The sequence below is a fragment of the Aegilops tauschii genome, chromosome 2 (genome assembly GCF_002575655.3).
Source record: "Aegilops tauschii subsp. strangulata cultivar AL8/78 chromosome 2, Aet v6.0, whole genome shotgun sequence".
In the NCBI taxonomy this organism is placed as follows: domain Eukaryota; kingdom Viridiplantae; phylum Streptophyta; class Magnoliopsida; order Poales; family Poaceae; genus Aegilops; species Aegilops tauschii.
In genome coordinates this window covers 92826171-92840778 of record NC_053036.3, presented here as the reverse complement: position 1 = coordinate 92840778, position 14608 = coordinate 92826171, and positions in this window count along the sequence as shown.

Sequence of the window (14608 nt, the reverse complement as noted above, 5' to 3'; positions counted from 1 at the left end):
TTCTTATAATTGGTGGCACGTGTAGGTTTTTTCAGAGTTAAGCAGTCTGCTCGTTTGTTACTCTGTAATAACTCGGCTGTTACTAATGGCACTGAAGTTGACTGGATCGACATCCACAAGTTCCTACACTTTATTGATCATCTTGAGGTCCTTGTGGGGCGTTTCAATGGTGGAAGGACACGTGCGATATGTGTGCCACTGCTCACTCGTTGAACAGGTCCAACTGTGTCGAGAAACTTATGGTACGAGCTGTTTCTGTTATATATGTTGTTCATAAACTATTGCTTATACACAGTTTTACAGCTGTGATCTTCTTGAAACAGGAACTGCCGAGTTCTATTGTTCCTGTACAGATGCCTGACCATGGTCGGGTCAGACTTGCGCTTGGTCACAACATGATGTTTATGTCGACCTAATCAATTCCCCTTGGAGGTGAAAAGATACTTATTCATGGGTGGTCTCAAATAATGAAGGCCCGTCCATCTTGGAGAATAGGACAGAAGATTATGTTCATGCTTTTCCATGGCTCTAAAGCGAATATCCTGTTTATTGACCATGTTGCTTTCAGCTTTGGTTGTTAAGTGCCCCTGCTGGTTTCAGTTAAGGTTGTTAAGTACTCCTGCTGCTTTTACAGTCTGTCGTGTTTCTTCAGTCCTGTCTTCCTCCAGCCGCCAAAACCAAACCAGCGCCGGCGGGGCCGCCTGCTTCCGCCTCCCATGGCTGGCTGCGCCTCAGCGCACGCATCGCCGCCCCACTGTCTCCTAAATCGTTAACGCCGACGTCCTCCGTGCGCCTTGGTGTGCTCGCCGCGGCGCCGCCATCTCGCGTTGTCAACATGGTCAACAAACAACAGGAATCAGCATAAGTACGTGGAGAGGATTACAGTAGGGGCCCACCACGTCAGCGTATGGAAAAATAAAATGCTTCCTCCTAGTGTTTTCCTGACATCTGGGACCCATGACATTGTGAGCGTATATAGTCAATAGACAAGAGAACAGCACAAGATCGGCTGACACCTGGGACGTAGCTACTCGAGCAGTATTTTTTTGTTTGGTATTGTTGAGACGGAGCAGGTTTGAACTAGGCTGTGGCCCGTCTAGCCCAGGCTTATATTTTATGTTCACCATGTGACCAGCCCAGCTATTTTTTCTTTGTGAAAATGAGCCCAGTTTATTTTTTCTGAAGAATACCCAATCCAGGCCTACTTATTTTTCTACGCCCTGATGGGCTGCAACTCTTTCAAGACGCCTACAAATCTTGAAAGTAATATGAAATGGGTTGTAAATATAAAAACAGATGACAAATTGGCAATTACTTTATAATTTCTAAAAATTTTCACATTTTCAGATTCCTATTTCACTGGGCATTAACCTAATTTAAATATATCTTCAAAGTACTTTAAATCTGGCTCGACATTTCGGTACTAAAAATAGTTTGGAACCCACAGAAATATGCGACATTGGCCCTGGCCAACCAAAAAAAAGACTGCAATAAATTGCATAAGAAGTTGCCATGAGCTATATATAAATTATTAAAAAAAAGAGGGAGTGGTCTGACTTGTGGGCCTGTTTAGTTGACGCGTATGCAAGATTTTTTTAGTAATTATATACGTCAACAAACGATTCTAGCAGACGTAACCGTTGGATGTCAATCCAACGGCCGTCGTGTTTCTTCAATCTCTGATCTTCTTGCTCCAGCCGCCAAAGCAGCGCCGGCGGGACCGCCTACTCCCGCCTCCCGTGGTCGGCTGTGCTGCCGCGCAGGCCTCAGCGCCCCCTACTACTCCCACCGCTGGCCAGGGCATCCCTCTACTCACCCACACCCCCTGTTATTCTGCGGCGACGGCAGCCTCACACCGCAGCCGAACCGGTGAACCCTCGTACTCCTCTCCGCGCGGGCTTCCACTGTCGCATCTTCCCCGGCTCCGCGTCGTCCCCTTCCTAGGCCTCGCCGCGTCCACCACCGTGGTGCTCTCGGCGCGGCGTGGTCAATGTGGTCAACGACCGACTTCCATCGGAAGAGTACTGTACGTGGAGAGGCTGGCAGCTGGGTCCACGGCAGCCGCAAGGAAGTGCCTCCTTATTACGCGGAAAATAATTATTCCTCCACCTGACAGCAGGGACCCACCGGACGGGCCACCAGTATTTCGCAAAAAAAATGTTTCCCCCTGACTGCTGGGACCCACAGGATGGGCCACCGTATTTCGTGAAAAAAACGTTCCCCCCGCTGTCAGCTCGGACCCACCGGAAGTGCCTCCTTATTACGCACAAAAACATGAATACCCCCTGCTAGCTGGGACCCACCTTGGTGGGAGGCTGACTTGTGGGCCTACTAAGTTGACTGGGACGGAGGCCTTTGTCAACTTTAGTCAATATATGAACGATTCTAGCTCCAGTGACCGTACGATGTCCATCCAACGGCCGTAGTGCTTCTTCAACCTCTGGTCTTCTTGCTCCAGCCGCCCAAAGCAGAGCCGGTCGTGCCGCCTGCTCCTGCCGCCCGTGGCCGGCTATGATGCCGCGGAGGCCTCACCACCCCCTACTACTCCCACTGCTGGCCAAGCCATCCCTCTACGCACCCACACCCCCTGTTATTCTGCGGCGACGGCAGCCTCACACCGCAGCCGAACGAGTGAACCCTCATACTCCTCTACGCGTGGGCATCCACTGCCGCGTCTTCCCCGGCTCCGCGTCGTCCCCTTCCTAGGCCTCGCTGTCGTCCACCGCCCTGGTGCTCTCGGCGCGGCGTGGTCAACGTGGTCAAGGAATGGCTTCCATCGGACGTGGACTGTACGTGGAGAGGCTGACAGCTGGGTCCACGGCCGCAGCAAGGAAGAGCCTCCTTATTACGCGCAAAATAATTATTCCTCCACCGGACAGCGGGGACCCACCGGACGGGCCACCGTATTTCGTGAAAAAAACGTTTCCCCCTGACTGCTGGGACCCACCAGCTACATCTTCGCATGCAAGGAAGTGCGTCCCCAAAAAACGATTCGCCCCCCTGACTGCTGGGACCCACCAGCTACATCTTCGCACGCAAGGAAGTGCGTCCGGGCAAAAAACAAAACGATTCCCCCCCTGACTGCTGGGACCCAGCAGCTACACCTTCGCACGCAAGGAAGTGCGCCCGGGCAAAAAAACGATTCGCCCCCCTGACTGCTGGGACCCACCAGCTACATCTTCGCAGGCAAGGAAGTGCCTGACAGTCAGGACCCACCTGGTCGAATCGTACGTAGCGTTGTCATTCTGGTCGCGAACGTGTACGTACATATATACTGGTCGATGTAGAGGCGCGCACGTGTCGTAGTAGAGGCGCGTACGTGTCGTAGTAGAGGCGCGCACGTAGCATGTACACGTACGTACAGCGGCCAGGGTGCAAGAAAGAAAATACGGCCACGTACGTACATACGGGCAGGGTCTCGAACGCCTACTCGCGCATACGTACGGCCAGGGCTCATGTACATGGATGGGTCGGAACGGAGAAACAACGTCGTCGTCCTGTTCATGGGGAGGCAACAGAATGCGTCGTGTTCATGGGGAGGCAACGGAATGCGTCGTGTTCATCGGGAGGCAACTGAATGCGTCGTGTTCATCGGGAGGCAACGGACCGCGTGGGAGCCAACCGGCTGGGTCGGAACGGACGTGGTCGTGTTCATCGGGAGGGCTTGGACGGAACGGGCGATGGAAACGAGGCCTGGCGTACCACAAAACGGAGGAAACGGCCTTGTGTTCGACCGGCCACATTCAAAACGGGATCCTATTCATCGGGAGGGGTCTGGCGTACCGCAAAACGGAGGAAACGGGCCTCCTACGATCGAAACAGGGGTCATGTTGATCTGGAGGGGTGTGGTGTACCGCAAAACAGAGGAAACGGACTTGTGTTGGAGCGCTACGGTCAAAACGGGGGTCCTGTTGATCGGGAGGGGTGTGGCGTACCGCAAAACGGGACTCCACGGGATACTGTTCATCTCCACCGTCGACCTCCTCCAGCCTCCACGGGCTCCTGTTCATCCAGCCTCCACCGCGCGCTACTCCACCGGCTACTGTTCAACCACCCCTCCACCGTCTACTGTTCATCCAGCCCTCCACACCACGGGGTCCTGTTCAACCACCCCTCCACGGGCACCCCTCCACCGTCTATTGTTCATCAAGCCCTCCACACCACGGGGTCCTGTTCAACCACCCCTCCACGGGCACCCCTCCACCGTCTACTGTTCATCCAGCCCTCCACACCACGGGGTCCTGTTCATCCAGAGGCAACGCCACCGCTCACTGTTCATCCAACCCCCCCCCCCCGGCAACGCTCACTGTTCATCCAATCGATCGGCTTTAGTTAGCAGCAGTAGCGAAGGAATCGCTCGATCGGGTTCAGTTAACAGCCATCGATCGATTGCTCGGGTTCAGTAACGCATAGCCTGCAGTGCAATCGCTCGGGTTCAGTTAGAGCCCAACGCCTCGCTCGAGTTCAGTTAGAGCCAACGCCTCGCACACACGCGCGTACGTGTACGAGAGAAACGCGCATCGCTCGGCCCCCGACCTCCCACCGTAACCGGGAACTCCCCGAAATTTTCCTCCCCCTCGCTTCTACCACGGTTTTTTCCATCATGGACGGCCCAAAGAATGTCATGCAGCTGCGTCTCCGGCCCGCCAAGGACGAAAAGCCCATTTTCTGTCATGATTTTTTGTCATAGAAGTAGGAGCCCACCACATCTATGATGATACCGGATTTTTTCACAATTATCGTCATAGAAGTGTCATATGTATGACAGAAAAAAAATTCGTTCGGCCCAAAATGTCACGGATGTGTCTTTTTTTTGTAGTGACGCCAAAAATCTCCGTGTCTACATTGCGTTTGCTCCCTCCAAACTCCTCCCTTTACCTTCATGTGCAATGTTTTACATTCCGCTGCTATACTCTTAGACTTGCATGTGTAGGCTGGTTGCTTGACTAGAACTAAGTTGCTGAAATCTGCCAAGACCTAAAATTGGGAAAAGGCTATATTCTTATTTGGTCAAGTAGTCTAATCACCCTCCCCCTCTAGACATACTTTCGATCCTACAAGTGGTATCAGAGTTACGGTCTCCATTTGCCTTGATTTCCATAGCTTTTGGTGATCATAGCCTTGGTTTCACAACCTAGGAGAGTATGGCGTCTAGCGAGGGAAATTACCACCGTAGCGGTCCTTACTTTGATGGTACTAATTTTGCTAGTTGGAAGCATAAGATGAAAATGCATATTCTTGGACATAACCCCGCCGTTCGGGCTATTGTGTATGGGCTTGCAAGGTGAATTCTTTGATGGGAGAGAACCGAACCGTGAAGCTACCGCGGAAGAGTTGAAGATTCTGCAATACAATGCTCAAGCTTGTGATATTCTCTTCAACGGATTGTGCCCCGAAGAATTCAACAAAATCAGCCGTCTTGAGAATGCAAAGGAAATTTGGGATACTTTGGTTGATATGCACGAAGGTACCGACTCCGTCAAGGAATCCAAATTGGATGTGCTTCAAAGTCAACTTGACAAGTTCAAAATGAAGGATGGTGAAGGTGTCACTGAAATGTACTCTAGGCTTGCTCTCATCACAAATGAGATTGCCGGCTTAGGAAATGAAGAGATGACTGATAAATTCATCATCAAGAAGATCCTAAGAGCCTTGGATGGAAAATATGATACCGTGTGCACATTGATCCAAATGATGCCCAATTACAAAGATCTCAAGCCAACGGACGTCATTGGAAGAATTGTTGCTCATGAGATGTCACTCAAGGATAAGGAAGAGCTTCACAACAAGTCAAGTGGTGCTTACAAAGCCTCATGTGATGCTCCACATCATCAAGTGAGAAACAAGCCTTCAATGAAGAATTGAGCCTAATGGTGAAGAATTTCAACAAGTTCTACAAGAGTAGAAGCAAGGAAAGAAGTTCCAAGTCAAGGTCCTACAATGGTAAAAGATCTTCAAGTCGTGAAAGTAATTGCTACAATTGTGGAAGACCCGGACACTACTCCAATGAGTGTACGGCTCCCTACAGAAGAATAGAAGATTCTCCTAAGAGAAGAAGTAGAAGAGAAGAATCACCACCAAGAGAGAGAAGGAGTAGAGATGATCGTTATGAATGAAGAACCTCTCAGAGAAGCAAGGATTCGGAAAGGAAGGACAAATCATCAAAGAGCTACACCAAACGAAGACATCAAGCTCACATTGGTGAATGGGTATCCGGCTTCGACTCCGACCATCACTCCGAAAGAAGTTATCACTCCGACTCCGAATATACTCAAGATGAAGGTGTTTCTGGTCTAGCACTTGTGTCAACCAACTCCTACGACATATTTGACTCACCAAATGAAGGAATTGGAAGATGCTTCATGGCTAAAGGCCCAAAGGTATCACACCCCGAGTATGTTGATTTCAATAGTGATGAAGATGATTTGCTAGGAGATGATGATTTACTTATTGACAACTCTAGTTATGAGAACTATGATGAGCTTGCTATTAATCGTGTTAATCAAGATAAAATGAATGACAATGATAAGGAGGAGATTGAGCATCTAACTAAAGAGCTAAACTCTCTTAAGTTAGCTCGTGAAACTACCTTGGAAGATCATCGAGAACTTTTAAAGACTCATGAGAAGCTACGCTTTGAAAAGCTCAACCTTGAGCAAGAGCATGAGTTCTTAAAAGCAATCAATGATGATCTTCGCAAGAAAAGTTCTTCTTACATTGCCAAGCGTTTGCTCTTGTCTACTTACATGCCACAAGTAAAATCTAGCAACAAAAGTAAGAAAGACTCTTCATCTAGTAGTAACAATAATCATGCTAAATCCAATATCGTTGCTTCTAGAAGTTCTCTTGATTCCACTAATGATTCTCTTAGCCAAGTTACACTTGAGCAAGAAAATAGCTTATTGAAGGGAATTATAGAGAAAGGTGTTTACAAGAGCCTTGCCGGAAGTAAGCAATTTGAGGAAATTGTACGCAAGCAAGGAAGACACCAGAAGAATCAAGGTGTTGGTTTTGAACGAAAGTTCAATGCCAATGGAGTTGAGTGGGAAGAAGATCAATACCCCAATACAAAGTTTGTTCCTCAACAAGAGAAGTATGATCCTACTTCTTTCCAAGGAACACAAGCTCAATATGATCTTCCACCACAAGACCACAAGCAAAAAGGCAAGGACAAGCTTCAAGAGGAGATTGATGCATTTGAAGAAGCTCCCAAGGCCTTGGTCAAGTGGGTTCCCAAGACTACATCAAGTTCTACTTCATCAAGTACGACTACAACTCCACGGATTCCCATCAAGATGGTGTGGATCCCAAAGAAGAAGAACTAGAGAGTTCTTGAGGGTGACTCCGCCAACACACTTCACTCATATTCTTTGGCGAGGACAAGTGCAAACAACTTCCACATCTTGCACTAGTTCAAGGAGTCACAAACCCTCTTGTTGGTAAGACAAGGGACAAGTTAACCTAATGCTTTCATGGACATCATCTATGTGAACATCACTCTATGTCTATGGATATCCTTGTTTGTTCCTTTTGGGACTAACCCGTGTAGGTATTGAAAGTGCAACTCACTCCAATGGATTGCTCCAAATGATCTACATCAACATTGAGCGTCCACATCTTCAACACCTACATGAAGTCATCATCGACAAAACCCGAGGTTAGTTCGTCCCTCTTAGGGGGATATCACATCTAGGGGGAGCTTTACTCTAATCAATTGAGCTAAAGCAACTCTAATGATGTGAACACAACAATGCTTTATGTAAAAGTGGTAACCCCACTTGTGCTTAAACGATGAGTATGACCTATGATCAAATGTTTTCATTTGACTCCTAAGTCAATATACTCATATATAGACGACTTAGTCATCGCCAATTGCTTGATAGATGCTAGAGTGTTTGTGCATGCTCTGTCACATATTTCTTTTGCCATTTTATTGTGTGAGCATGTTGGTTGCATATTTTACTCATTCGAGGACATACATTTGTTGTCTTGATTTTTTTTTCTTTTGCCAAATGGATGGACAAGAATGCCTAAGAACACCCTCTGGCTATCTATGTTCTTCTCGTCTAAAACTCTATTCATGCTACATCACAAAGTTTGATCAAGTCAGATTCGAACCACTCTGTGTGAGGAGCACTCGGAGTCCCTGATTCGTCATAGACTTAAACTTGCAAAACCTCTTTGTGCATTTCGGCATGAATGAGTCATCCACTTCGGTCACACCGAGTTCACTAAGTTGATCTAGGTTTTCAATCTCGGTGCAACCGATTTGAACTCTTCGGTCACACCGAGTTGCAGTAACCACTTGCGATTCTTCATCTCGGTGCCACTGAGTTGTTCCACTCGGTCACACCGACAGGGTCGGGATATATAAACCCACGGGTGAGATTTTGGAAATTTCTTCAAACTCCTCAGCCCGCGCGTGTCCTGCTCTGCCTCCCCGGGTATCTAGATCGTCTCCTTGCCGCCAGCGACCTCCCGCCGCTGGTTTCCATCGCCGTCAATGGGAATCTGCTCCACCGTTGCCATCATAGCGAACCTCCGCCAAACTAGGGTATGGGTTCGACTCTGTGTGCTAATTCCTTGACCGATTCATAGCACATTGCTTTGCCATGATCTTTACCACGTATGCAAACAATCTATCCACAGAAAACATCCCTTAGATTAGATTTGATTTGAAAATTTAGGGTTAGGTCTCCGCCGAACTCATCTCGGACCGACCTAGTTGGAGAAATCTGTGACGCCCGGATAATTAGGCTACAGTAATCCCACATTAATGATGCCACATCACCACGGTTACTGTTGTTAATCTCGCGTTAGTTCAAAGTCGATCCAAATTCAAATTTGAATTAAAGGCAAAGAACAGAAGTTTTCAAATGTTAAAACCAAAATGTTCGGGTTGTGACAAATAATGCATAGGTAATTATAGTGAAGAACCCATATTTAAATAAAATATTTAAATGCACTATTGTAGATAAAACAGTGGCAAAACAATTAATTAAATGCTTTTAAATACTAAACAAATATTAAACTAGTTCATTGGAACACCAAGTTTGTTGAGGAAGTGGCCTATGTTAAAATGCTAATTTAGGAGCGGGCGTTATATTTTTGGTATAAGGATTTGCTAACTAAAATAAATAAACTGAAAGAAAAAGAAACAAAAGATAAACAAAATAAAACCCCCCTCTCTTCCTTGGGCCACGCCCCGACCAGCCGCCCACCAGGCCGGCCCAGCCGGCCCCTCCCTCACTCCCTTAACCCCCCACTCCCCACCGAAACCCTACCGCGCCCCACTCTCCCCCCCCCCACGTTTCCCCCTCCCCGATCCAGATCTGGATCGGGGGAACGAAACCCCCCCTCGACGCCGTACCCTTCGCCTCGTTGCCGTGCGCCGTCACCGCCGCCCGAATCGCCACCTCGCCGGACGCCATCGCCGCCTCCTCCCCTGCGTCGTCCTCACCCCCGACGCAACGGACTGCCCCGTCCCCGCCTCTCCTTCGCCGGTCCTCCCCGCGCCTCGCCGCCCTCTTCTCTTCAACGGGGGTGAGCTCCCCGTCGGGCCCCGTCCGTCTCCCCTCCTCCGAACGCTGCGCCCCCACGCCGTCCCGTCGCCGCGCCTGCCTCTGCGTGGCGGCGCCACGTCACGGCTTCCGCACGCCCGCGCGCACCCAGGGCGCACCTCGCCCCTCTGCACCCGCCGCATGGGCCGGCTCCCACCAGCTGCTACTCCGGCGCTATGCTGCTACTGCTGCTTTCGCCGCCGCTGCATGACTCGTCTTGGCCATCGTCTCCGGCCCCCCAAGACCCCCACGGGCTTCCCTAGATGCGAGCGAGCAAGGGCAACCTTCTGGTGCCCTTGACTCATCCCACTGCTGCCTCCAGCACTGCTCCGGCGAGCCTCCACCGCACATGGTGGCTGTTGCCGTTTAGCCGCCGGCTAATCCACTGATTAGCCACTAATAACACTGCTAATTACCCCCTGTGCCTATGACTAATGGAGCCCACGATTAATTAATCTGGACGTTCATAGATAACTAAAACTGGTTTATAAACTACAGTCAATGCCATGTGGGGCCCCCTGTTACTGTTCAAACCGATAAGATGAGTCCAGTGAGCCTGCTGACTAAGCTCCCTGGCCCCACCAGTCAGCCTGTGCTGACTGGGCAGTTGACCCAGTCAACTGGGTCCACATGTCAGCCCGTGTTGTGCATTTTTGGGTACACTTCTGTGTACCCACAACATTTAGTACTTAATATAATTTCGAATTTAGTAAATTCCAGAAATTCAGAAAATGATTTAAAACTTTGAAAAATAATATAAAATAATCCGTAGCTCGAATGGAAATACTTTGTACATGAAAGTTGCTCAGAACGACGAGACAAATCTGAATACGTAGCCCGTTCGTCCGCCACACATCCCTAGCATAGCAAACACGCAACTTTCCCCCTCCAGTTCATCTGTCTGAAAATGCGAAACACCGGGGATACTTTCCCGGATGTTTCCCCCCTTCGCCGGTATCACCTCCTACCGCGTTAGGGCACATCTAGCACCACGTTTGTCATGTTATGCTTTGTGATGCTTTGATTGCTCTGTTATTTATTGTGTTCCCCCTCCGTTACTTCTTTCTGGTAGACCCTGAGACCGATGCCGGTACCCCTGTGATCGACTACATCGACGACGGACCCTTCTTGCCAGAGCAACCAGGCAAGCCCCCCCCCCCTTGATCACCAGATATCGCCTATTCCTTCTCTCTACTGCTTGCATTAGAGTAGTGTAGCATGTTACTGCTTTCGGTTAATCCTATTCTGCTGATAGCCTATCATTGTTGCTACAGTTGTTACCCTTACCTGCGATCCTAAATGCTTAGTATAGGATGCTAGTATTCCATCAGTGGCCCTACACTCTTGTCCGTCTGCCATGCTATACTACTGGGTCGTGATCACTTCGGGGGGTGATCACGGGCATATGCTATATACTTTATACTGTTACATTACTTATGATATTGTTCGGAGATGGGGGCTGAAGGGGAAGGTGGCTCCATCCTGGTAGAGGTGGGCCTGGGTTCCCGACGGCCCCCGACTATTACTTTGTGGCGAAGCGACAGGGCAGGTTGAGACCACCTAGGAGAGAGGTGGGCCTGACCCTGGTCGGCGTTCGCGGATACTTTAGTTAACACGCTTAACGAGATCTTGGTATTTGATCTGAGTCTGGCCACTGGCCTATACACACTAACCAACTACGCGGGAACAGTTATGGGCACTCGACGTCGTGGTATCAGCCGAAGCCTTCTTAACATCAGCGACTGAGCGGCGCGCGCCGGATTGGACCGTAAGCATGCGCTTGTATTAAGGGGGCTAGGTCTGCTTCCGGCCGCGTTCGGAACGTGCAGGTGTGCAATGGGCGATGGGCCCAGACCCCTGCGCCATAGGATTTAGACTGGGGTGCTGACCTCTCTGTTGTGCCTAGGTAGGGCTGCGACGTGTTGATCTTCCGAGGCCGGGCATGACCCAGGAAAGTGTGTCCGGCCAAATGGGATCGAGCGTGTTGGGTTATGTGGTGCACCCCTGCAGGGAAGTTTATCTATTCGAATAGTCGTGTCCCTCGGTAAAAGGACGACCCGGAGTTGTACCTTGACCTTATGACAACTAGAACTGGATACTTAATAAAACACACCCTTCCAAGTGCCAGATATAACCCGGTGATCACTCTCTAACAGGGCGACAAGGAGGGGATCGCTGGGTAGGATTATGCTATGCGATGATACTTGGTGAACTTACCATCTACTCTCTTCTACATGCTACAAGATGGAGGCTGCCAGAAGCGTAGTCTTCGACAAGACTAGCTATCCCCCTCTTATTCTGGCATTTTGTAGTTCAGTCCACCGATATTGCCCCTTTACACAAATACCCATGCATATGTAGTGTAGATCCTTGCTTGCGAGTACTTTGGATGAGTACTCACGGTTGCTTTTCTCCCTCTTTTCCCCCTTCCCCTTCTACCTGGGTGTCGCAACCAGATGCTGGAGCCCAGGGGCCAGACGCCACGGTCGACGACGACTCCTACTACACCGGAGGTGCCTACTACTACGTGCAGGCCACTGACGACGACCAGGAGTAGTTTAGGAGGATTCCAGGCAGGAGGCCTGCGCCTCTTTCGATCTGTATCCTAGTTTGTGCTAGCCTTCTTAAGGCAAACTTGTTTAACTTATGTCTGTACTCAGATATTGTTGCTTCCGCTGAATCGTCTATGATCGAGCACTTGTATTCGAGCCCTCGAGGCCCCTGGCTTGTATTATGATGCTTGTATGACTTATTTATGTTTTAGAGTTGTATTGTGATATCATCCCGTGAGTCCCTGATCTTGATCGTACACGTTTGCGTGCATGATTAGTGTACGATTGAATCGGGGGCGTCATAAGTTGGTATCAGAGCCGACTGCCTGTAGGAATCCCCCTTCCACACTCCTTGGCCGAAGTCGAGTCTAGTCGATGAAAGCTGTTTTACTAACATGGCTGTGCGACCCATGGGCCCATGAAACCATTGGGTGGTATTAGGATCTTTTACTCTTGATCTTTACTCTGGGGCTCTAATCTCTCTTCTATTCGGGTTAAATGAATTTTTCTAAATCTAACATTAGGATCTCATGATCACTTTCACCCGGAGAGCACCTTATTACCGATGATCGTCTGCTGCACCAGAAGATTCTGAAGATACTCTATGATGTTCTCTCGAGACTTTGTGCCATCGCTTTTGCAATTCCCTTCCATCGATAAACTCCTATGGATAAATATGCACACTTGCCATTCTTACATTCATTCCCCGTTGATCTTGTTATTACAAGATACCCCGGAATTCTCTTTATTGTTTCGAGAATACTTTGTGCCTACTGTTAGCTCTTTTCAGCGTGAATACACCTGCAAATAATTTCTCACGCTTACCGAGTATCCGCTCACCCCCAGTTGATTCATGTATTTCACAAAAGTCTTCGAAATACCATTTGATTTTCCGAAATTCCTTAGCGGCCTATTGCCATTGAAATTCTTGCTTGCTTACATTATCGGTAATCCCATAAGTCTAGTAATCTTGTTGACATCATTTGTCATTATCATTTTGAGTCCGTTGATTCAATACGTTGCGATTGCTTGCAATCCTCAGATGAGTCCTAGAATTCATCCTTCCGTCTCAGATGTCATTTGAACATGAGCTGGTTCTCGACCAATCAAATTTGCCGTCGATTGTGCCCCTAAGTCTATTCCACTTATCCATCCTTGATCAGAGCGTCTGCTTCCGATCCTTTGATTGGAAATCATAATTCCTTCACATGTGAGCTTTGAATTAGCCAAATGCTTCTATAATCCAATGCCTTCGCATTGTTTCTTCCTCTGGTTGTGTGCCGATACTCACATCATCTTTGCTATGGACCGTCGGATCCTTTGTTGAAATATCATCCGACAGTGTCCTTCGTATACAAAAACCTCGAGAAGTTCTTTCCCTGATATATAATGCCTTTGGTAATTTGTATTCTCTGATTTGGTCAACCATGCTATGCTTTCGAGCTGGTTATTTTTACTATTGAAGCTTGTGGTATATGTTTCCGCGATGCCCCGATGGGTTGAACCTATGCCTTCCTTAATATGTGTGAACTCGAAAGTTTTCACGAGTCATACTCTTCTGGTATTTTGCCAGATAAAATTTCAACACTACAACTTCATGGAACGCGAGAAGTAAATGGAAGGCTATGCATTGGAGAAGTGGGAGTCGACCTTGAACTTTGTGTTCATGCCCATGGACACGATGTAGATCTTCTCATCGAAGCTTATTTTAAAATTAATTATTCCCTTGGTATAAGTTCATCTTATATCTGGGATCGGGCCTTTTTCAATCGTGGTTCCAACCATGTTCTCCTTTAAATACCATTTCCTGTGCAAGTTTAAGCACTTGTCTTCTATAGAGCAATACCCCAGTCCAACCTCTACTTTGATCCGTCGTCGAGTATTACCCCCTGGTATCTCGAGATTATCACGAAACTGCATAACTTCTTATGAGTTCTTCATCAAGTACTACATTCTCACTGATTCAATTTTTTCACGGGCTCTGAGTTATTAAACACTCAAAGACACCGATAACTGAATCAAGTTCACGTTGCGATTCAACAAGTATTAGAACTCTTCATTGCTTACAAATTTAATACTCGATCACATCATTCCTAGCCTAATTGGCTATATCATTATCGTGCTGATTTTAACTGTGCTACCTGGTCCTTATTCCCGGAGCATAACTTTCGGCGATGAGCTAAGCTTACGTCGATCTTCCTTGTCTTATCGTTTCACCTCGAACAGCAAGTTTGATTCCGAGTTGGTGTCGTATCCATAGACCCAATAATCTTTCACTGCATCAGTCCTTTTGCTTGATGCAGTCGTTGTTCGATTGCTTCTTCGTGGAGCCTCTCGACAAAATTTGTCATGATCATTATCAACATCTTGACTCCTTCTTGGATATCAATTGAATTCATCATGAGAAATACCATCCTTGCCCTCGATGATTTGTTTTATCATCGATCATTTTATTGCCTTCCGTTCAACACAAAATTGTTCGTGTTTTGTGTTATA